The 23,426-nt window shown below is 35.5% G+C and overlaps 1 protein-coding gene across 2 annotated transcripts in view; it reads right to left on the reverse strand.

Annotated features, from left to right (window-relative positions):
* Positions 1-23,426, reverse strand: part of FBXO40 (F-box protein 40) — a 57,987-nt gene that overhangs the window by 28,561 nt on the left and 6,000 nt on the right. Inside the window, exon 2 of one of the 2 annotated variants that reach the window (XM_072812545.1) lies at positions 21,488-21,529. The gene's annotated coding sequence lies outside the window, so the exon portion shown is untranslated. Of the gene's footprint in view, positions 1-9,710; positions 17,341-21,487; positions 21,530-23,426 lie in introns of those variants that run through there. The other variant, XM_072812546.1, reaches the window with a different exon arrangement.

A 23,426-nucleotide genomic window follows, 5' to 3' on the forward strand; every position in this document is an offset into this window, starting at 1 on the left:
TCTAATATCTATTCCTTGTGTTTTTTAAATGGGTCTTGGAGCTATTGATTGTGTCTTCCTAATTATCTGTGCACAAGATGCAGAAGAAAGACAGCAGAGAATCATCAGGGCTTGTGAAGAGGAGAACCCTCAAAATATTAACACATATACATTGGAAAGTTCAGAAGACTATTCTGAGAAAAGATATTTTCATACAAAAGCTGAAAGAATCCATCACTAGCATAGCTTCACTATAGGGTATGTTAAAGGCCATCTGTCAGGCAGAAGGAAAATGTCACGTATCTGATTAAGGACTTGCACCTGGAATACGTAACAAACTCTTACATCTCAAAAATAAGAAAAAGTCCAATTAAAAATCTTTTAATCCTAATTAAAAGACTTGAATAAGCATTTCACCAAAGAAGATATATAAATGGTCATGTGAAGGACTATGGAGAAATTGGAATTCTCATATACCAATTGGAGATCACTAGTGCGACTATAAAATTATATAGTCACTTTGGAAAACAGTTTGGCATTTTCTTTTTTTAAGATTTTATTTATCTATTTGGGAGAGAGAGTGCACAGAGGGAGCAGGAGAAGCAGACTCCTCACTGAGCAGGGAGCCCAATGTGGGGCTTAATCCCAGGACTCTGGGATTGTGTCCTAAACTGAAGGCAAATGCTTAACTGACCGAGTCACACAAGAGTCCCTAGCATTTTCTTAAAAAGAGAGTTTAACAGCAGTTGACTAAACCGCCAACTCTTGGTTTCGGCCCAGGTCTGATCTCAGTGTTGTGAGATTGAGCCCCAAGTAGGGTACAGCACTTATGTGGAGTCTGCTTGAGTTTCTCTCTCTCCCTCTGCCCCTTCTTCCCTCCACCCTGGTGCTCACACACTCCTCTCTCTTTCTCAAATAAGCTCTTTTAAAAAATTACTCATTTAATATAAACTTAGCATATAAACCAGTAATTCTATTCTTAGGTATCTACCCAAGAGAAATGAGAACATTTATCCATTCACAGATGTGTGCACAACAATTTCTGGCATCATTGTTCATAATTGCCAAAACCTGATAACAATCCAAATCTTGTTGAATGGATATACAAATATGGTATATCCTTACAATGGAATAACATTCAGCAATAAAAAGGAATGGATTACTGATACATTTTACAGCATGGATGAACCTCAAAAATATGCTATGTTAACTGAGGTATATATATGTTGAGATTGCATCATGGACTCATGGGAACTCATTATACTATTCTGTTTTCATTTATATTTGTAATTTCTTATATAACATCAAAAATAAGTAAATACAATGTATGTTTAGCAATGATTTTCTCCAAAAGGAGACAGATACACCCTGAGAGAGAACTGTTATGAGCAGGGACTATGTTTTCCAAGATGAGTAGGTGGAAGAAGTGGAGTGGAGATTCCATAACCTCTGAATCGCTTATTAATGGTAGAAATTTTGTTCAGAAATGTGATTTTCTAGAAATATGATAGGAATGGATTAACTTCTTCCCCTGAGTTTCATAAACCATAAATAGATGATGCTAATAATGCTGTTTTCTAATAAAGTTTATAAATGTGTTACACAAATGTACTAATGTCAGGCATCAATACACACAAAACGCTAGAATGTATGGCACATCATATATACAACATAAATGTTTTCTTTTTAAAATTTTATTATTTTAGAATATTTGTCATTGAAAATGAAGTCTGTTTACTTGAAGTTGTAAACTGTATTTAACATAGGCTATATAACAACTTCATCACATTTCTAATAATCAAATCACTGCCTCTGAACCTACAGATCTTAGAATAATTAACTACCTCAGCATATCAAGTGTAAGTTAGGAAAATATTACCAATTACAATAGTTAGTTTTGTAGAAAACAAATTTAAAAACCATATTACTAATTCTTATTATTTTCCTATATAATGTGATATAGGAAATATACTTTTAAGAAAAACTCACAAAATTATAGTTTATATATAATATGTACAGAGTAAACTATACAAAAATTATACCAAACCTATTTTTAGTGACTCCTTCAGAGAACAAAGAAGGTGGAGGTAGAACTGTCAGGAATGGTCGTTAAGTAAGTACTTGGCTTAATCACTATAATTTTTTTTTTTTCATTTTAGACCCAGAGACACCTACAGGTTGAGTATCATTTTTTTTTTTAAATAAATGAGACCAAGTTATATATTTCTTGTGTGATTTACTTAGAGCATACAGCTGGAAAAAACAACTGAAAACAATGTGTTAATTTTTTTTTTCTTTTTGGTGGTGACATGATGGGTATTTCTTATAGTATTCATTGTTCTTTTCTGTATTTTAAAGAATAGATTTTATTAAGACAACCAGTTATATTAACAGAAAATTTTCATGATCATATCAAAAGATGATAGAAAATTAAAAAATATATTAAAGTGATTTCTGATAAAACTTTGGTCAAGGTATAAATAGAAGGTAAATACCTTCTGTGACCTACAGAGCTCTACATCAATAAGGATATATACTTAATGAAAAGACATTAAAAAAAAGCATGGCTATTAATATAAATAAAGGTAAAAATGTCCTCTAACATAGGCACCATGCAGCCTTGTACTGGTGTACCTAGCAAATGCAACAAAATATGAAAAAGAAATAAGTAGTATAACAAAAAAGCAAATGTGTCATTATTTGTAAAAAAAATAAAAAGTACATTTTGAAAAATCCACTGGAAAAATAATATTGTATAAATTATTTCAACATGCTGGAAAAATGTAAGATTAAGATGCAACAAATAAGTGTTTTAAAGCAAATAAGAAGGCAGCCTAGGTGGCTCAGCGGTTTAGCACCGCCTTTAGCCCAGGGTGTGATCCTGGACACCTGGGATCGAGTCCCATGTCGGGCTCCCTCTGCCTGTGTCTCTGCCTCTTTCTCTCTCTGTGTCTCTCATGAATAAATAAATAAAATCCTTTATAAAAAAGTAAAAAAATAAAGCAAATAAGAAATGTAATGTTAATATTATGTTTTAATTGCTCCTATATATAAGATCCTCAAAATATACAGAATGCTTAGGAATATATCTACATGACATGTAAAACTATATGAAATAAATTATAAAAGTGTACTAAAGGGCATAAATGATCATTTCACTCATGTGGAATTTAAGAAATGAAACAGATGAACATAGTGGGGAAAAATAAGAGACAGGGATAAAACAGGCTCTTAACTAAAGAGAACAGATTGAGGATTGTTGGAGGGGAGGTGGGCAGGGGTATGGGTTAAATGGGTGATGAGATTAAGAGGGGGCACTTGTGATGAGTGTTAGGTGTTATATATAAGTGATGAGTCACTAAATTCTACTTCTGCAACTGATATTACACTATATGTTAACTAAAACTTTAAAAATTGAAACTAAAAACAGCATATTATGTTCTTGAGATAAATGACTATAAATATTAGAAAAACAATCTCTCCTTCCAAATAACTGCATAACTACAGTTTAATCCTAATCAAAATCTTTTTTTGTTCTTTGAACTATTTCTTTTTATTTACAGTTTGTGTTCAATGCAAATCAATTCCCAAACATGAGAAATTACTAAGAATCAAAGCATAAATACACAAACACAATATATAATCCAAAATAGATGTACAGCGTTTAGATATGAAACTAAATGGAATGTTCATTCACACACACCATAGCTAGAGTTCTGTTGAATATGGTTGTTCATATGGAGTATAGGTTCCTAAAGATGGGAAAAAATGCCTTTGATTATCAAGACTATCGTGGCTATATTAGATACTGGAGCATCTAAGCATCAGTGTATGACCACGTGAACAAAAGACGTTAGAATGTCTATTTTTTTTTAAAGATCTTAATTTATTTATTCATGAGAGACACACAGAGAGGCAGAGACACAGGCAGAGGGAGAAGCAGGCTCCATGCAGGGAGCCCGATGTGGGACTCAATCCCGGAACCCCGGGGTCACGCCCTGAGCCAAAGGCAGATGCTCAACCGCTGAGCCACCAAGGTGTCCCTAGAATGTCTATTTTTAAAAAAGCTTTCTGTGCATCTAGGCAGTTGTGAAAAGACTTACTTTCCTGAATCAAGCCCGTTTTAGGCTTAGGACTAGGTTCTAATTTCATCTTGTGCATGAAACTCCAGTAGATTTAATAGACATTCATCATCTAGACAATAGACCGTCACATATTTTTCAGACCAATCAAATTTGGGATGTGCAACATTTTCTGAGTCAATAAAATAAGGTGTGGAATTAGCAAGTGTCAGTGAAGACTTGTTTTTTCCTTGTCACACTGGATATCTAGATGCCATTTGGATTGGGTTGAGAAGATGGGGAAATATAGATGTTGGCCTGAGTCTCTTAAGGGTAGAGCTATAGAAGGGAGAATGAGATCACAAAGAGACTGGCTGTTTACTGCAAAGTACCATCAGTAGCTGTGGTAGTGGTATTAACTGAATTTGGGGAAAGTCCAGGTATTCTGGGAGGTGTTACTTGAAAGTATTGACAATAGTTGTTTGCTTTGAATAAATCTGTGTGGGTAGGAGCAGCACCAGAAGCAGCAGCCCCAGTCCCAGTCTGGTCACTATCACTCTGCCCAGGTCCACTCCACTGGCACTGGTGCCTAGCACACCTCACTGGATGCCAGGGTGAGTGGAGAATCTCTGGCTTGGGGTGGGTGCAGGCAAAGTCCCTAATCGGCATCTTTTAAAAAATATATTTATTTATTTTAGAGAGACAGACAGAGCAAGGGGAGGGGTAAAGGGAGAGAGAGACAGAGAATCTCAGGCAGATTCCTTACAGAGTGTAGGGCCTCACATGTGCTGGATCCCATGACCCTGGGGTCACAAACCTGAGCCTAAATCAAGAGTCAGTCCTTTAACTGACTGAGCCCACCCAGGTGCCCCTTAATCAACATCTAAGTAGAAATTTTTAGGGACCCTACAAGTTGTTTCCAAAATTGAGAGAAGAAATTATCTAAAGATATCTGAGAATTTTTTTTTAATTTTTAATTTTAAAAGGAAGCAGAATGGGCCAGACTGACCTCTAGCATACTCTAAATAGGTAACATATGGAATGCAGCATTATTGGTGCCACAAAGGTTAATTTAGTATAGAATATAGAAAAAACACTAATGTAGTTGGAAGGTAGCATTTCCAGGCTGTAGGAATAGAACAAGTGGCCATTAGTGTACAAGCAATTAAGTTACATTCTAATTCACAAAACTAAAAAGCAATTACAGATAGATTTAAGTTTATTTCTTAACATTTATATTGAAATAATAGAACAAAAACCTTAAATGGTTAAAACAAGTTGCATCAGACTAGAATGAGTTGTAATATATATGAAAGGATTCATATACCTATTTTATAAAAAAAAATTGTTAGGGCGTCTGGGTGGCTCAGTGGTTGAAGTGCCCTACTCTTAATTTTGGCTCAGATCATGACCTCAGGGTCATGAGATCAAGCCCTGTGTTGAGCTCCTCATTGGGTATGGAGCCTGCTTAAGATTCTCTCTCTCCCTCTGCCCCTCCCCATCCCACTCTAAAAAAAATCATTAAAAAATACTGAGAAAAAAAACAAATTCCATCATAAAATTGCATCAAAAGTATGAAAAAATAATGTCTAGAAAAGAAGGTAAAAATGTTTAAAGTGGTGAAAAATGCTCACCTTCACTAGTGATTCATAATGTGTGAATTAACACAGAAATGAATTAATTTTTCTCCCAAAAGACTGGCAAAAATTTAACTATAAATGAAGCTTTATTGTAAGTAGGGGAATACGTACCATTATTTATTATTAGTGGAGGTGTAAAGTGGTACAAAATTTGAAAAGAAATTGATTAATAGCTTTCAGTTTAATAGACTTCATACCATTGAACCCAGAATTTTTACCACCAGGAATTTAAAATGTTCTATAGAATGCTGGTGAAATAATCTTCTGTATATCCATAGCTTCAAATAGGACCCAATCATTTACATTTTAAAAATTGTGGTGAAATACACACAGTATAAATTTTTCTATTTTAATCATTTACTATCTTAGTGTGCAGTTCAGCAGTGTCGAGTACATTCACATTGTAGTAAAACTAATCTCCAGACTGCTTCCATCTTGCAAAACTGAAACTCTATACTCGTGAAATAACAACTCCCCACAATCCTCTCCCCGAGCTCTTGACAGCCACCATTCTATATTCTGATTGTATGAATCTGACTAATCTAGAGACTTCATGTATTTAGAATCATATATTATTTGTATTTTTCTGACTGGCTTATTTCATGTAGCAAAATGTCCTCATGTTTCTTCCACATTGTAGCATGTACCAGAATTTCCTTCCTTTTTAAGACTCAATAATATTCCTTTCTATGTATATAACACATTTTGTTTGTTTGTTTTTTATCCATGTACCTGCTGATGGATACTTGGGTTGCCAACTATCTACCTTTTGGCTATTGTGAATAATGTTGCTATGAACACGGGGGTACAAATAGGTCTTTGTAACCCTGTTTTCAATTCCTTAGGGTAGAATTTCCAGATCATATAGTAATTCTATTTTTAATTTTTAAGATACCACCATACTGTTTTCTATAATGGCTGCACCATTTTACATTCCCACCAACAGTGCACAAAGCTTCCAATTTCTCCACATCCTTGTCAGCAGTTGTTATTTTCTCTTTGTTTTTTGATAGTTGCCATCCTAATTGGTATGAAGTGGTCTTGCGGTTTTGATTTGCATTTGCCTAATGATTAGCTATGTTGAGAATATTTTCACTTGCTTGTTGGCCTTTAGTAGATCTTCTTGGAGAAATGTCCTTTTATTATAAGATTTTGCTGTTATTGCTATTGTTGTTGAGTTATAGTTATTGTTGTCCAGTTATATATATCTGGATATTAACCTCTGATCAGAGAAATAATTTGCAAATATTTCTTCCCCTTATATATGTTGCTATTTTACTGTTGATTCTGTCCTTTGGTGCACAATTTATTTTGATGTCATCCAATTTTTTAATTTATACTTTTGTTGCCTCTGCTTGTGGTGTCATAGCTCAGAAGTCATTGCAGATCCAAAGTCATGAAGCTTTTCCCCTATGTTTTCTTACAGTTTTACCTCTTACATTTGGGATTCATTTGACTGTTATAACTGTCCCTCCTTCAAGGAGTGCTGTGGGCCCCCAGGAGAGGGGGTCAGGCTGGAAGGAAGGCTCACAGCAAGAGAGGGAAGGAGGAGGGAGGGGAGAGACAGGTAAAAGGGAAAGGCAATTACTAAGAACGTTTGGATAACATAGGGCAGCAGTTCTCAGTGTGTTCTGAAGGCTCATATGGGTCCCTGAGACTTTTTCAGGAGGTTCCCAAGGTCAAATAATATAATAATATATACATAATAATATTAAGATGTTTACTTTTTAACTGCCATTTTATCACAAATGTATAGCGGAATACATTTAGAAGAACTTCATGGGGCCCGTGGGTGGCTCAGTCAGTTAAGCATCTGACTTGATTTCAGCTCAGGTCATGACCTCAGGGTTGTGAGATCAAGCCTTGCAGTGGACTCCAAGCTGGGCCTGGAGCCTGCTTCAGATTCTCTCTCTCCCTCTGCCCCTCCCCCACCTCTCTAAAATAAAAACCAAAAAAGAACTTTATATTTGGGTTGCCTGGGTGGCTCAGTCGTTTAAGTGTCTGACTCTTGATCTGGCTCAGGTCATGATCTTAGGGTCCTGAGATGGAGTCCTGCATGAAGCTCTGTGCTGGGTGGAAAGCTTGCTTAAGATTCTCTCCATCTTGCTCTGTCCCTCTTCCTGCTCCCGCACATGTGCACATATGTGCACTCTCTCTCTCTCAAAAAAAAAATTTAAAAATTGAAGAACTTCATAACTCCAACTGATTATTGTAAACCGATATTTTACAAATAACCAGTATGTGCCATTACAAACACATGCATAACTGTAGTAAAAGATCCTCTCAAAGGGCAATGCAGACCAATGGATTTTCATGTCATAGGTTATGCAAAGTTCACTGATATAATTTCAATCACATAGCAACTGTTTTTTTTTTTAAAAATTACCACTTGTTGAGATTGTTTTGTAGTTTCAAAGAATATCCACAATTATCACAAAGACTACTAGAATACTCCCTTCCTTCCTAACACCATAACCACATAAAGCCAGATTTCAACATGATGTGCATAGGCTAGTTTCAGCAAAAATAATATGTCATAAAAGGCAAATGGAAAAGTAGAAGAAAATTGGTGATTGTCAGAGGGGAAGTGGGTGAGGTGGTGGGCAAGACAGGTGAAGGAAATTAAGTATAAACTTCCAGTTTTAAAATAAGTAAGTCATGGACATGAGAAGTACAGCATAGGGAAAATAGTCAATAATATTGTAGTAACATTGTATGATAAATACACTCATTGTGGTGAACATTCATTAATGTATAGAATTGTTGAATCACTATGTTGTATACCTGAACCTAATATAATATCATATGTCAACTATATTTCAAAAAAGAAGAAAAGCAGAAGAGAATTGTCTTTTACTAAGCCAAATAAAGTTACTCTAATGTAAAACAACGACATTCTTCTTACTTTTTTTGTGGGAAAATTAGTTAACTTGTAATGCATTGATCATTTTATGCTGATGTGAACAAATATTTTTTTATTTTTCAATTTTAATTTCTAATGTAAATGTCTGAAGGTATAACCTACAGCAACTAAAGCTCTTTGGAGTCCCTAACAATTTTTAAGAATTAAAGAAGTTGGGACCAAAATGTTTGAAAAGCAATAATAGACGATGGGCCAGGGACTGACATTTAACTGAAGGAAAATTAAACTTAGCTAAGCTTCTGTTCTTCAATATAATCTTCAGAGTAAATGCAGTAATACAATTATGCAATAACATACAATAATAACATTAGAATGTTATTCAACATAATAATAGTCAAAAATGATGATAACATTTGGAGATGTTTCCTATGTACCAGACGTTTAAGTGCTTCATGTGCGTGATTCATTGAATTCTAAAAAACACATGGGGGTAAAGTACAATTGTTAATATCTTCTTATAGATGAAGAGAAGTAGGGTCTTAACGTTTTGTCAGATAGAGTAGCATAACGGGGAAGGAATCAGGTCTTCCCTACTGCCCTATGCACCATCTAAACCCCTGCCTGGCATTGAGAATCTACGGCTTAAACTAGCATTTAAACAAAGAAGCTCCTATTTCAACCCGACTCAGGTGTATTCCCAGGTCAGCGCTATGGAGAGCACAAAACAATTGCCAGCAGGACACTGCATATGCTCGGCAAGTATTTATTACCTGCCTCCCACAAGTGGTCACTTATCTGGGTCTGGTGATTTCACAATGAACAGAACACACCAGAATTGCTACCCTAATGGAGCTTTGTTGTGATGGATATTCTCAGGAGGATTTGCAAAAGCCAGGCTGGTCTAGATTGGGAAAGGATGAGAGCCCTGCAAAAGCAGATAGAGGAATCTTATATCCACCCCCCTGACTTCATGAGGCAATCAGACCTTCTGGTCTAACTTCCGTTCTCAATTTACAACCTTCTCTTTGTTATTTTCCTCCAATGGAAATGGAGCTGAGTGATTTGCATCCTTTAATCTTTCTCCTTTGATCTTTTAATCCTTTTGGACCACTTAAATTCCACATTCTGGACCCCATCATTCTTCCTTCCACTCCCCTGCTTACTTACCTATTATGAACCCCTTTGGAGAGACCATTTTCAAGCCTACTTGATGATGCTGTCTCTGGAAATTGAATTTTTTTTTGTGTGTCCTCATGGTGAATTTACTTATTTATTCATGAGAGACACACAGAGAGAGGCAGAAACATAGGCAGAGGGAGAAACAGGCTCCACGCAGGGAGCCTGACGTGGGACTCAATCCTGGGACTCCGAGATCACGCCCCAAGCCGAAGGCAGACATTCAACCGCTGAGCCACCCAGGCCTCCCTCTCATGGTGAAATTAAATGTTTTTGAAGCAATCAGATCCTTGCACCACCCATATATACCCTAATGTCCCACCGTTCTTTCATTCAGTCATTTATTCACGCAATAATAGTGTGCTTAGAGACCAATGTAACTTAGAGACTACTATAACTGCTGCTGGAAATAATCATTATTCTTTTTATACTCAAATTCTCTACTTTTGACTGACCTCGTGAAGCTGATTGCTGTATTCTTTCGATACCACCATCTCTTTACTTTTATTCTTGCTTTGTTTATAGCTGTAGTTGTGTCTCCTTAAAATAGCAATCTAATCTAAGAATTTTAATGTGGACCACCTATGTTTACACTTGATAGGATCATGATGAGTAATATATTTGGGCTAATTTCTACTTCCTTATCTTTGTGTTTTTTCGTTCTTGTGCTTTTTCATTTTTCCTGCCTTCTGTTGAAATGGTTACATTTTATTCCTTCCCCCCTTCTTACAATAGTATGTAATCACATGCAAGATTTAAAGTTAGCATTATTTTTTCACATTCATACTTGCTTTAAAAAATTCAAAATTAATCGGTTTCTCAGTACTTCTTTCAAATATAATGCTCTTTGGATTGTTGACGACTCCCGTGCCTTCAGGTTTTCATGTTTTTTTTTGTCTACCCTTTTAGATCAAACTTGCTTTTATGTTCTTGAAAGTATTCATTGTTATTTTCTGTCATAAATATTTATTTAGACTTAACCACATGTTTATCATGTTCTTTGGTCACTGGTTGCTTCTCATCCTCCTTTTTTTCCCTCTTGGGAACAGTTTTATTCCTTCTGAAGTAGAATCATTAGTAATTCTTTTAGTGATGGTCTGTTAATTGCAAACATTTTCAAATGTTCTTGGGCTGAAAATATCATTGTCAATCCTCTATGACAGGTTAGATGAGTATAAGACTTATTTGAGAAGTCTGCTGATAGTCAAACTTCTATTCCTTTATAGGTGATCTTTCTTTATTCTCTAGTCACTTTAGAAAGGTTTGTGCTTTGTCCATCATCTATGTGTTTACCTCTAAGTGTTTAGGTAAGATTTGTTTTTATTTATATTGTGTATGTCTTGCTATATGTTTTCAATCTAAACACATTGAATTTCTTCAAGTATGGGCATTTCTGAGCCAGTATCTCTTTGTGTGTTGTCTTTCTTCATTATCTCTACTAGCTTTGGGAATTTTCATTAGATTTATATTAGACCTCATTCCGTTATTCATATTTTTTAATGACTTTATTTATTTGACAGAGAGAGGGAGAGCACAAGCAGGGGGAGCAGGAAGCAGAAGGAGAGGGAGAAGGGAGCCTGATGTGGAACTCTATTCCAGGACCCTGGAATCATGAACTGAATTGAAGGCAGGTGCTTAACTGACTGAGCCACCCAGGCTCCTTGTTCTTCACATTTTTAAACTGCTGTTATCGTCCATAACTTTCTGAACTACAGCTTATATAGCCATAATGCTAAAAGCTTATATATGTATTTAATCACTCTGGCTGATGCTTTTTGTTGACCCTTAATTTGTTTTCTCTGTGGTGCTTTGCCCACCCACTCATGCCACCATCTTCCTTAAGTGGACTAAAGTCTTATTCATTCATTCATTTATTCTTTTATTCACCCATCCATCACTTATTTTCCCCCCAAATTTGTTTGTTTATTGAGTTATAATTGACCTATAACATTATATTAGTTTCAGGTTTACAAAATAATGATTTGATATTTGTATATATTGCAAAGTAAGTCTAGTTAGTATCTGTCACCACAAATAGTTACAATTTTGTTCTTGTGATGACAACTTTTAAGATTTACATTCTTAGCAACTTTTAAATATGTAATATAGTGTTATTGACCTTGGTCTTTCCCATCCCTCCCATCAGCTAGCCCAGAGAGCATAGGTCTTGACTAAGCCATATACATCTAGAAACAAAATACCAGATGCACACTCTGCATCCTACCAAAGAAAGAAGGATATTCACCACATAACAAAGGAAATGTACCCTAAGTAAAGCACAAACACAAGACAATGGACAATAGGAAGGAAAAGATTTAGGAAGTGGGACAATAATTGACAGGTGTTCCAAAACGAACACAGTACAGAGAAATCTTGTAATTTACCCCAACACTGCTCTTAACTTTTTTTTATTCCCTCTTGGTATCTCATTCGCTTTTTAAATGTCTCTTAGTTATCCATGACTACTTATTTGTTATTTCTGTCATTCTCTTCCTTACCTATTGGTCTTCTCTTTCTCCATTCCTCTCCCTCTCCCCTGTTCCTCTTCTTTCCTCCTTCCTCTCTCTGAATCTCTTTCAAAAACTCAATTTCTTTCTCTTATATTGACTTTTATTCTCTCAATTTTTCTCTTAGTCAGACTCTGTCATTAACTCCCACTCAAATTTTGACAATATCTAAGTCTCTGGAATCTCCATTTCTCAACATTTTTCTCAAAATGAACTCATTTTCTGTCCATCTCTGTCAGTCTTTTTAAATCTCTCTTTTTCATCTTTCTTACTCATTCTGGCTACCCAGTTTTTCTCTGTCACTCACTTGCTCTCTCTCTTTCTTGGTATTTCTACATTTCTTTTAGTACTTTTAATGTCTTAATGTTCTTGATCCTTCAATCTTTCTCAGAAACTTTTTTTCTCCAAAGTATCTTACTCAAACTCTTATTCACACTCTCTCTTTTCTTTTTCACAAAAGATAGAAAAAGAAAAAAAAAAAAACAAAAGATAGAAAAAGTCTCAAAATCATAAAGGTAAAATGTTGATATATTTAATGCAGAATCTCAAAACCCAAAGCTTCTATAGCTCAAAGGTTAAAACACAGACTGACTCAAGCTATCATCTGTTCCCTGGATAGTAGCTTCCTCTCTGGTGTCTCTGCCCTATCGCATCTCCTAATCCTGAATGAGCACATATTCCATTCCCCCAGGGCTACCAGAGAACCCAGGGATGGCAAGCACTAAATGACAAGTTGACTGGCTATTTACATTTCAGGGTCTCAAGTTTGATTTATTTGAGTCTAGTATCCCAGAAATATATCCATTCAGTATCTAAAAAATTCAGCTGGACCATAATTTAGTTCACATTTATTTTCTATACATTTTTATCATGCCCTATGTTGTGTAGCATGTGTTGAAGGCTGGGAACACAATGACAGGCAAGAATGAAAAAAGTTTCTGCCCAAAAGAAATTTGTAATCTACCTATTTGCTTGGCCATTAAAGGTAATTTAAAAGGAAATGGAATTTAATCCAGGAATTAATCCTCTTTTGTTTTTTGCTTAAAACATGAATAAAGCCCAGGATTGATGGTGCAGGAGTAAGCACTGACACTCTCCTTCACTTGGGGAATGTTATGATTCTTTGATCTTTTGGGAACTATTTTAGGTGACTGTCATTAAAATTTTAAATATTTATATTTAAATATTTAACTTTTAGTTAAATGGACTAACTTTTAATGGACTAACTTTTAAACATTAAAACATTAAAATTTTTTAAAAATTAAAAAAAATTTTAAACATTAAAATTTTAAATATTTATATTTAAATATTTAACTTTTAGTTAAATGGACTAAACTTTTAATGGGCTAACTTTTAGTCCATTCTTTATATTTGAAAGAATTTATTAAAATATGAAAAGATGCTATAAAAAAATATCTAACTATGCAATGCTATTCATTATATTTTATTGTCAAGATTCTAGAATAAACCTAGATGTCTGTCAATAGGAGAATAGGTAAATAAATTATGATATATTTATTTATATTAATTACGCTGTGGCAATAAAAATGAATTTGGAAACCTATTTAAAAATACAATAAATTAATGTATTTATGTTTATCTCCTTCAAGTGAATTCAAGCCTCTTACATGTACTATTTTTGTTTATTGCTATCTCCCCAGAGCTAAGTACTCAGTTTGGAACAAATTAAAAAAAAAACAATAGTTGTTTTATGAGTGAACACTTGAATAGATGATGGATGAGTTAATAGTTACTGAGATGGGAAGATTCATTGGCATTTTTTTTTTTGACAAGAACATATATTACATTTGAGCATAAAGACCAATAACGAAAAAATAATAGAAAGAAGCAAACTGTTAATAGGGGTTATTTTAAGGGGTTGGGATTCCATTGATCATTCACTTTCTTCATTATCTGTATGAGTCATTTTTCATTTTTCCAATAAAGAGAAAAAAATGAAAGTTAAAAAAAATCACATTTTTTCCATCTCTCTCCCATTTCCAGTCTTCCTAGTCTTGAGTGGACCCAGAGCAGAGGTCATTCCAGCTCTGCCTTCAGGCAGCTCCTCTTTCCTTTGCTCATACCCCTTCCTGGCCAGTTGTGAAAATGCAGATTTCTCCACTGCAGACAGAGGCCAATCTATGAAGAAGTAGGACTTTAGGGTTGTGCTGTATGAGGGAAGAGAATGTACTGGGTAATGATGCCCTACAGCATGATGGCAAAAATTCCCAGTTTCAGAAGTTAGCAAGAGGAAAATTGTTGACTGGGGTGGTAGCACAAAGCATCTGTTGAGAGGGCAGGCAATTGTCTGGTACCCTAGGGACACAACCTTATCCCCTGAGTAGGTCCTGTTTTGGAAAATCTAATTGACTCATTTTTCTTCAACCCCAACATGGCTTTCTTCCTGCTCTTCTCTTCTTGGGCTGAGCAGAGATCTAAGACTCCCCCCAAGTCTTGCTTGACAGGATCCTTGTTCAAGTATAGTAAATTCCTGGCAATTCCTCCAGGAATTGAGATTACCCAGAAAGTTGGTGAGGGGGGCAGGAATAGAAGGAAAAGGGAAATGAAAGTGTGAAAAAGGGCCAGAATGTACACATCTAAGCTCCATCGGGCAAGTTGCTTACTTCTTAGGGTAGTTGTGAGGTTAAAGTATGCAACTGATGAATCACTGAATTCTACTTCTGGAACTAATAATACAGTGTATGTTAATTAAATTTAAATAAAAAACTTTTTTTTAAAAAAAGCAATTAATGTCACTAAATAATTAAAGAAAATGATTAAAATAGTGGCTACCTCAAAGTAGCCCCATGAAGACAGTAGGTCTGGAAGGAGACTGATGAAATAATAAATAAAAGCCTTTATTAATTGATTGATTGGTTGTATCATTCTCCCTTGATGGATAAAAGTATCCTTCTTAAAGGTTTTCATAGTCATTCTTCCATCACCCCAAGAGGAAGAAAAAGGACAAATCAGACTGAAGAGAGTAGGACCCACATATCAAACTCCAGGAGATTCAAAGTTTAGGAATCCTTCTCAAATGCTCACAATTGATGTCTCTTCTATGAGCAGTTAATATTTATCTCTCAGAGAACAGAACATGGCACATTCAAAAAAAGGCTTCCTGAGACTAAACTTCTATTTTTCAAAGCCAATAACAAAACTGAAAAATTTCAGAGAAGAGGGACAGATGGTTTCAATTAAGATCTGAAAGAGGAGATTTTGTCTTTCCTTCATCATGATATTCCAGAACCCAGCAAAATGCTTGACATAGTTGTCACTCATCCATTCCACAAATATTGTGAGTGTCTGCTATGTGTCACACATAGTACAAAATGTTGGAATAAACAGAGAAGATGTCCAAGTTGCTGTCCTCATGAAGCTTACATTCTGGTAAGGAAATCAATCTATACAAATGTAAACAAATAATACATTTTGTAAATGGAATGAGTTAAGGGTCTTAGGAAAAAGAAAGACAAGACATAGATTTAGGGACTGGAGAAGTCATTTTAGGTCCCCAGCTATTTTCATGATCTGTGCCCTAGTCTCTCCTTGCCCAAGCACACTTCTTGCTGAACTTCCTAGAAGGTGTTAGAATTGCAAAGAAACGCAAAAACTCCAGTAGTTGAATATTTAAGGAAGCAAGAGGAATGCAAAAATTATCGTTTCTCTACCAGGCTGAGAGATACAGCCTAACCATATCAGAGATAGTAAATTGATGGTAAAACTCTCAATGCTATTTCAAAAGTAAAGATAGAGCCCAAATGTCCACCAACTGATGAATGGATAAAGGGGTGGTATGTATATACAATGGAATATTACTCAGCCAACAAAAAATGAAAATTTGCCATTTGCAATGACATGAATGGAGCTAGAATGTACTATGTTAAGTGAAATAAGTCAGGTGGAGAAAGACAAATACTTATTTGATTTCACACATATGTGAAATTTAAGAAAAAAAACCATAAACATATGGGAGGGGGGGAAGAAAAAGAAGAGGGAAACAAGACATAAGAGATTCTTCATGATAGAGAACAAACTGAGGGTTGATGGAGGGTGGGGAATGAGCTATATGGGTGATGGGTATTAAGAAGGGCACTTGTGATGAGCACTGGGTGCTGTATGTAAGTGATAAAACACTAAATTCTACTCCTGGAACCAATATTGCATGTATGTTAACTAAAAAAAATTTTTTTTAAGGTGAAGATTGATTTAACACACATCCTTGAGTTGTTTCTTCAGGATTTAAATCCTTGCAGATCGAGAATTGATGCCGACCCTTGCTGGCCCATGTGACTTCAACCAACTAGGACATGGACTCTGGTCAACTTTTGCCCCAATTCTATACTGACCTCTCCTTTGCTAAGCCCTTCATGAATATGCATGCACCTTTGGCTTAAAACCTCCCCAATTCTAGAATTCAACAAGACAAAAAACTTTTGCACAGCAAAGGAAGTAGTCAACAAACCCAAAAGACAACCTACAAAATGAGAGAGGATTTTGCAAATGTCTTATCAGATAAAGGGCTAGTATCCAAGATCTATAAAGAACTTATCAAACTCAACACCCAAAAACAAACAATTCAGTCAAGAAATGGGTAGAAGACATGAATAGACATTTCTCCAAAGAAGATATACAAATGACTAAGAGATGCATGAAAAAATGTTCAACATTACTCAGCATTAGGGAAATACAAACCAAAACCACAATGAGATACCACTTCACACTAATCAGAATGGTGAAAACTAACAAGTTATGAAATAAATGTTGGTGAGGATGTGGAGAAAGGGGAACCCTCTTACACTGCTGGTGGGAAGGCAAGCTGGTACAACCACTCTGGAAAACAGCATGGAGTTTCCTCATAAAGCTAAAAATAGAGCTACGCTATGACGCAGCAATTACACTGGTGGGTATTTACCTAAAGGATGTAAACATAGTCATCCAAAGGAGCACCTGTATCCCAATGTTTATAGCAGCAATGTGCAGTGCCCAACTAAGGAAAAAGCCCAGATGTCCATTGACAGATGAATGGATAAAAAAGATGTAACACACACACACACACACACACACACACACACAATGGAATATCATTCAGCCATCAAAAAATGAAATCTTAAAAAAAATGAAATCTTGCCATTTGCAACAATGTGGATGGAACTACAGGGTATTATGCTAAGCAAAATAAGTCTTCCTCTGATTAGAGATGATTTCAGTTGTATGGAATTTAAGAAACAAAACAGAGGATCATAGGGGAAGGGAGGGAAAAATAAAATAAAATAAGACAAAATGAGAGAGGGAGACGATCATAAGAGACTCTTTTTTTTAAAAATATTTTTTTCTTTATTTATTTATGATAGTCACAGAGACTCTTAATCATAGGAAACAAACTGAGGGCTGCTAGAGGGAAGGCGGGTGGGGAGGTGGGGTAACTGGGTGATGGGCATTAAGGAGACCACGTGATATAATGAGCACTGGATATTATATGATGAATCACTGAACTCTACCTCTAAAACTAATAATACACTATATATCAATTAACTGAATTTAAATGAAATAAATAAATAAATAAATACTTTTATAAAGATGGGGGGAAAAAGAAGAATAAAAAACCTTCCCCAATTCTGTCATTCAGGGAGACACTGCTTTGGGCAATAGTTCTCTTTTACTTGTTGCAAGTAAAATCCTTCCTTTTCCTATTCTTTGGCTTTGTTGTGTCTTTTAGCTTGACATCACCAAGAAGCAAATCTAGTTTCAGGTAACAATTTCAGAGAGTTATAAGTGTTATGAAAGAAATAGAGCTGAGGATGAAAAAGAGATTACTGAGCTAGTGGATGAAATTTAGAAAGGATGGTTAAGGAAGGCTCTGAGAAGGTAACTTTGAAAGGAGACAATTTGTTGAATAACTGTAGAGATTAACGTAGTCTTTTTCTTTTCTCTCATTTATGAAAAAGATGGATGGGCTTCCATCAATGAAAACTTTTATGGACAACAAAATACTTTAAGAAAGCCTTAAATCACTGTTTAAAGATGACCCTGAATAACTGAATGACTCAAAATTTTCAAGTCCAAATAGTTTATTGAAAATTTGTCTTAAAGAACATAATATACTTTATGGGAAGAGATAATTCCAAGATCCTACTGTGTCATCCAAGGTGCTGGAAATATCCTCTTTTTCCCAGGGAGGAAGGGTGAGAGGAGGGATTAAGAGACAGGAGGAATAGAGCAGTAAAGTATAATATACTTCTAATTGGAGCTCTGAAGGAGAGAGACAAGTATAGTTGGGCAGTATTTTAAATATAATATCTAAGAATTTTCCAGAATGGATTAATTCAATACTTAGATTCTGGAAGCTGTGAAACCTCAAGAGAAGATAGGGGAAAAATCCTCATGTGGATGCATTATGAACATCAAAGAGCTTGTTGGCTATCACATGCTGTACATAACTGCAAAGAATGAAAAGATATATAGTCTAAATGGTGGGTTAAAATGGGTCCAGGTTTTGTTTTGTTTTCTTTTCTTTTGCTAGTTTTCCCAGCGGGAGGAGGCAGTAAGAAACAGATAAGATTTTTTGTTTGACTTATGGGCTCCATTGTGTCTTGGCAGGTTCCTATTTATCCTCGATTTTCCCTGTTTCACATGCAGTCTCCTTTCCCAACTGCCAGACCTGCTGACTTGTAGTGACTTCAAACCCACCACTGAAGCAGAGGTAAAAGCAGCCTTCACCATATCCCACAATAAAGTCCAATATCTGTAATAAATCTCTCGTTCTTCATCATTCATACCATTCTGTCTTCTTGATCAAACTCTAATTGTTAGTCTGTGTTTTGGATGGCCATAGGACTAGATAAAATTTTGGAATTTTGTCACTATACCAGAAGATCTGAGTAGCTATTAGGGGTTAACAATTGATTGCAATATCCAAGGGAGAAAACTATAAAGAGTTTTCATCATCTCTACTCATTGCACTTTACTCATTTATGCTATTTTTCTGGCCTTTGTAGGCATAGAAATGTTTAAATTTAAGCAAATTAATGTAAAATATAACAGGTCAGGGGTGCCTGGATGGTTCAGTTGGTTAAGCGTCTGACTCTTGGTTTCAGCTCAGGTCATGATCTCAGGGTCCTGAGATGGAGCCCCAAGTCAGGCTCTTTGCTCAGTGTTGAGTCTACTTGAGATTCTCTCTCCATCTGCCCTTCCTCCCCCTTCAAACAAACAAACAAACAAACAAACAAACAAACAAACAAATCTTTAAAACAATGTAACAGCTTGGCAGACATGGTAAGATCAAAACGGCATGCACAGCTGAATTATGCTAAGGGCTCCAGGGCTTTTGGATTTATCTTCAACCTCTTTCCCTTGCACCCTTTATTGGCTCCATAAGCAATTTGCCTTCAATATAGATGTACTACACAGATGAATAATTTTCACCATTTCCACTGTTACCAAAAGTCACCAATATTTCTTGAATGGAGGATGCCAATAGTTGTACAACCCATTTCCTTCCTTTTGCTCCTTTACATTCCTTTCTTTTTTCCCCTCTCATAAGACCCAGGGCCATCTTTTAAAAACAAACTGAAATGTGTTTTTTCAATGCCCAAAGAATAGAACTCCAACATCAGGGCTTGTAAGGCTGTGCATGATCAAGCCCTTTTCTACCTCTCACCATCATCTTTTGCCAACTTCTCCTACTACTCTCCAGCATGTTGACCTTGCTTAAGTTTCTAGAATTCTTCAAGGTTCTGTTAAAACAAGAGCCTTTGCTCATGTTGGTCCTTTGCCTGGAATGTTCTTTTCTCTTTCAATTTCTCCTAATTAATTTATACTAATCTTTCAGGTTTCAGTTCAAATACTTCATCACAGGAGCCTTTCCTGATGGGTTTCTCTGTTATATGCACTCATATATATAACTCTAAACTTTCCTTATGCACAATGGAAAACAACTGCTTTGTTTATGTGTGTCTGTGTGTATATTCTTCTTTCCAAACACAAAACATATATTTTTTCTGAATGACTTATGCCTGTGGAGTGTGTCTATGTGTTTTTGTTTTCCCACAAAATTTTTATCATAGTTCCTATTAAATTTTGCAGGCCACTTTGTTCACTTTAATATCAAATCTGAGAAATTTTGCTATATTTTGAAGTTAATTGCTAATCAGTCTAGCTCCAACTTTCCACCCTCTAACTCCTCTAACACAAAAGAGATACACACCATCTGCACATACCATTTCCATCTCTACCACAGAACACCCAGGGCAAACAGAATTAAGCATGAGAATTATTCCTCTTATTGAAAACAGGCAAATGCATTATCTTTTTCACCATGACATCATGTAACTGATATCATGAATTTAAAAATTGCACCTGTCTGTCCCAGGATAAAGTGCAAAGGTAGAAAGTGACATTTTCATTGCTGTCATGGAACACCTTTAATCAGATAACAGTGAATCATCATAGATCCCAATGGATCAATGATAACCATGGGTTACAATGGATCATGGTGCAACCACCAGTAACCGGTTTCCATGGACCATCAACTATGAATCATGTTGGAATAACCATGAAACTACTTTGGATCATCATGAGTCAGATTGAGGAGATCCCGGAATCACCATATGTACCACTGAGTGACAACTCTTATATAAGGATGCCTGAAAAGGTCAGGAAATAGGGGAGGGTTGTCTCTTCCAACCTCAAATTTATTCTCCTCTCTTTCCTTCATATATACATAGTTAAAATCTCTGGACTGGAAGTAGATTCAGTCGCCTCCTTGAGGAGTGACTCTGAACAAGTCATGTCAGCTAATTAAGGCTCAAGTAAAACTACGATAATAACAGCCCCAGAGTAATCTATACTCATTCATTAAACAAATATTCATAGAGCACCTACTATTTGCTAAAAACTATTCTAGGCAATGGGAGTACATCAATGAACAAAATACACAAAGACTTTGTCCTTTTGGAACTTATGTTCTAGTGGAGAGCTAGAGTGGAAGAAAACAAACAAGGCAGGAGTTATAGCAGTGAAGTACTAAGCACAGAACCTCCCACAGAAAGTCCTCAAGAGTTATGTGTAAGCATTTTTAGTCAAGGTTACTGCCCCACCTCCAAAGGTCTTTCTCAGATAACACCAGCTCTATTCTCTATTACTTAAGTTTGGATATTGCTTAGAGAAAACCTCAGGACTCTAAGTACATGCAAGTTCAGCATCGCATCCCAAATGGTCTCACAAAACTATGCCCAGTGTTTGAATCTCAAAGATACTTACTTGGGCAAGTTCCAGAACTTCTCTGAAATGTAGCTTCTTTTTCTTTAAATAGAAAAAAAATATATTACTAACAAACTCTGTAAGTATTCTCTCTTTTAATTACTCAAAATGTTTTTTTTATTCTTTTTTCTTGAAAACCTTGTTTATTGTTCTTCTCAAAGAACTGTTTTTTGATTGATCTCTGTTGTTTCTTTGTTTTTTGCTTTTTCAATTTCTCCTCATCTTTACCATGACTTCTTACTATTTCTTTGCATTTATTTTGCTATTTTTTCTCTAAATCTTAAGTTGGTCATCTAGAATTAGAACCTTCTTTCTTTTTCTATGATTTATGTTTAAGGCTAAATCTTTTTTAAAAATTTATTTTATTTTATTTTTTTATTATTATTTTTTATAAATTTATTTTTTATTGGTGTTCAATTTGCCAACATATAGCATAACACCCAGTGCTCATCCCACCAAGTACCCCCCTCAGTGCCCATTACCTAGTCACCCCAACCTCCCGCCCACTTCCCCTTCCACTATCCCCTTGTTCATTTCCCAGAGTTAGGTGTCTCTCATGTTTTGTGACCCTCACTGATATTTTCACTCATTTTCTCTCCTTTCCCTTTATTTCCTTTCACTAATTTTTATATTCCCCAAATGAATGAGACCATATAATGTTTGTCCTTTTCCGATTGACTTATTTCATTCAGCATAATACCCTCCAGGTCCCTCCATGTCAAAGCAAATAGTGGGTATTTGTCATTTCTAATGGCTGGCTAAATCTTTAATTTGGGTACCATTTTAGCCTCATTCCACACACTTTGCTTTCAGTATAGATCAACATTTTAAATATAAGTGTTTTGTATTTTCCATTGTGGCTTTTTCTTTAAGCCATGAAATTGCTTAGAAGTATGGTTTTACTTTCCAAAAAATGAGATTTTTGGGAGGAGAAAGAAAAAAATGTTTTCCCCTTTACTTCTTACTTTATAACATTACAGTCAGGGAATGAGGTCAGTGGGTATGTTTTCTTCGGTATTTGTTGAGCTTCCATTCTGGCTTAGCTTATAGATAATTATCATAAATGTTACATTGTTATATGAACAAAGTCCAAGTGCACTGCTAGACATTACCCAAAGTATACAAAAATACTGATTTGAAGGGACACATGCACCCCAATGTTCATAGCATTATCGACAATAGCCAAATTATGGAAAAAGCCCAAATCTTCATTGACTAATGAATGGATAAAGAGGTTGTGATACACACACACACACACACACACACACACACACACACACAATGGACTATTCCTCAGCCATAAAAAATAACAAAATCTTGCCATTTGCAATGATGTGGATGGAACTAGAATGTATTATGCTTAGTCAGAGAAAGACAAGTAACCATATGATTTCAGTCATAAGTGGGATTTAAGAAACAAAACAGATGAACATCGGGGTGGGGGGAGAGGCAAACCATAAAACAGACTCTTAACTATAGAGAACAAACTGAGGATTGATGGAGGGAGGTTGGTAGGAGATGGGCTAAAGGGGTTATGGGTATTAAGGGAGGCACTTGTCATGAGCATTGGGTGCTGTATGTAAGTGATGAATCACTAAATTCTACTCTTTAAACTAGTATTATACATATGTTAACTAACTAGCATTTAAATGAAAACTTGAAACAAAGAAGTGTTTTTCTTATTATTTGAATTACATATCATATATATTTAAGTGAAGCTTGTTCATTTTATATCCTGATGACCTTGTCTGTTTGATCTATCAGTTCCTTAGAGAGTTATAATAAAGTCTCTTAGTTTGTTGGTAGATATTTTTGTTTTTCCTTTTAATTCTGTCAATTTTGTTTTATATATCTTTACTCTTTGTTTAGAGGCTTATACATTGTAGAAATGCTAAAAATAATTTGTCCGTAGAGTCCCTTTCTTTCTCTCTCCAAGTGT

Source organism: Canis lupus, chromosome 35 (assembly GCF_048164855.1).
Source record: "Canis lupus baileyi chromosome 35, mCanLup2.hap1, whole genome shotgun sequence".
Lineage (NCBI taxonomy): Eukaryota > Metazoa > Chordata > Mammalia > Carnivora > Canidae > Canis > Canis lupus.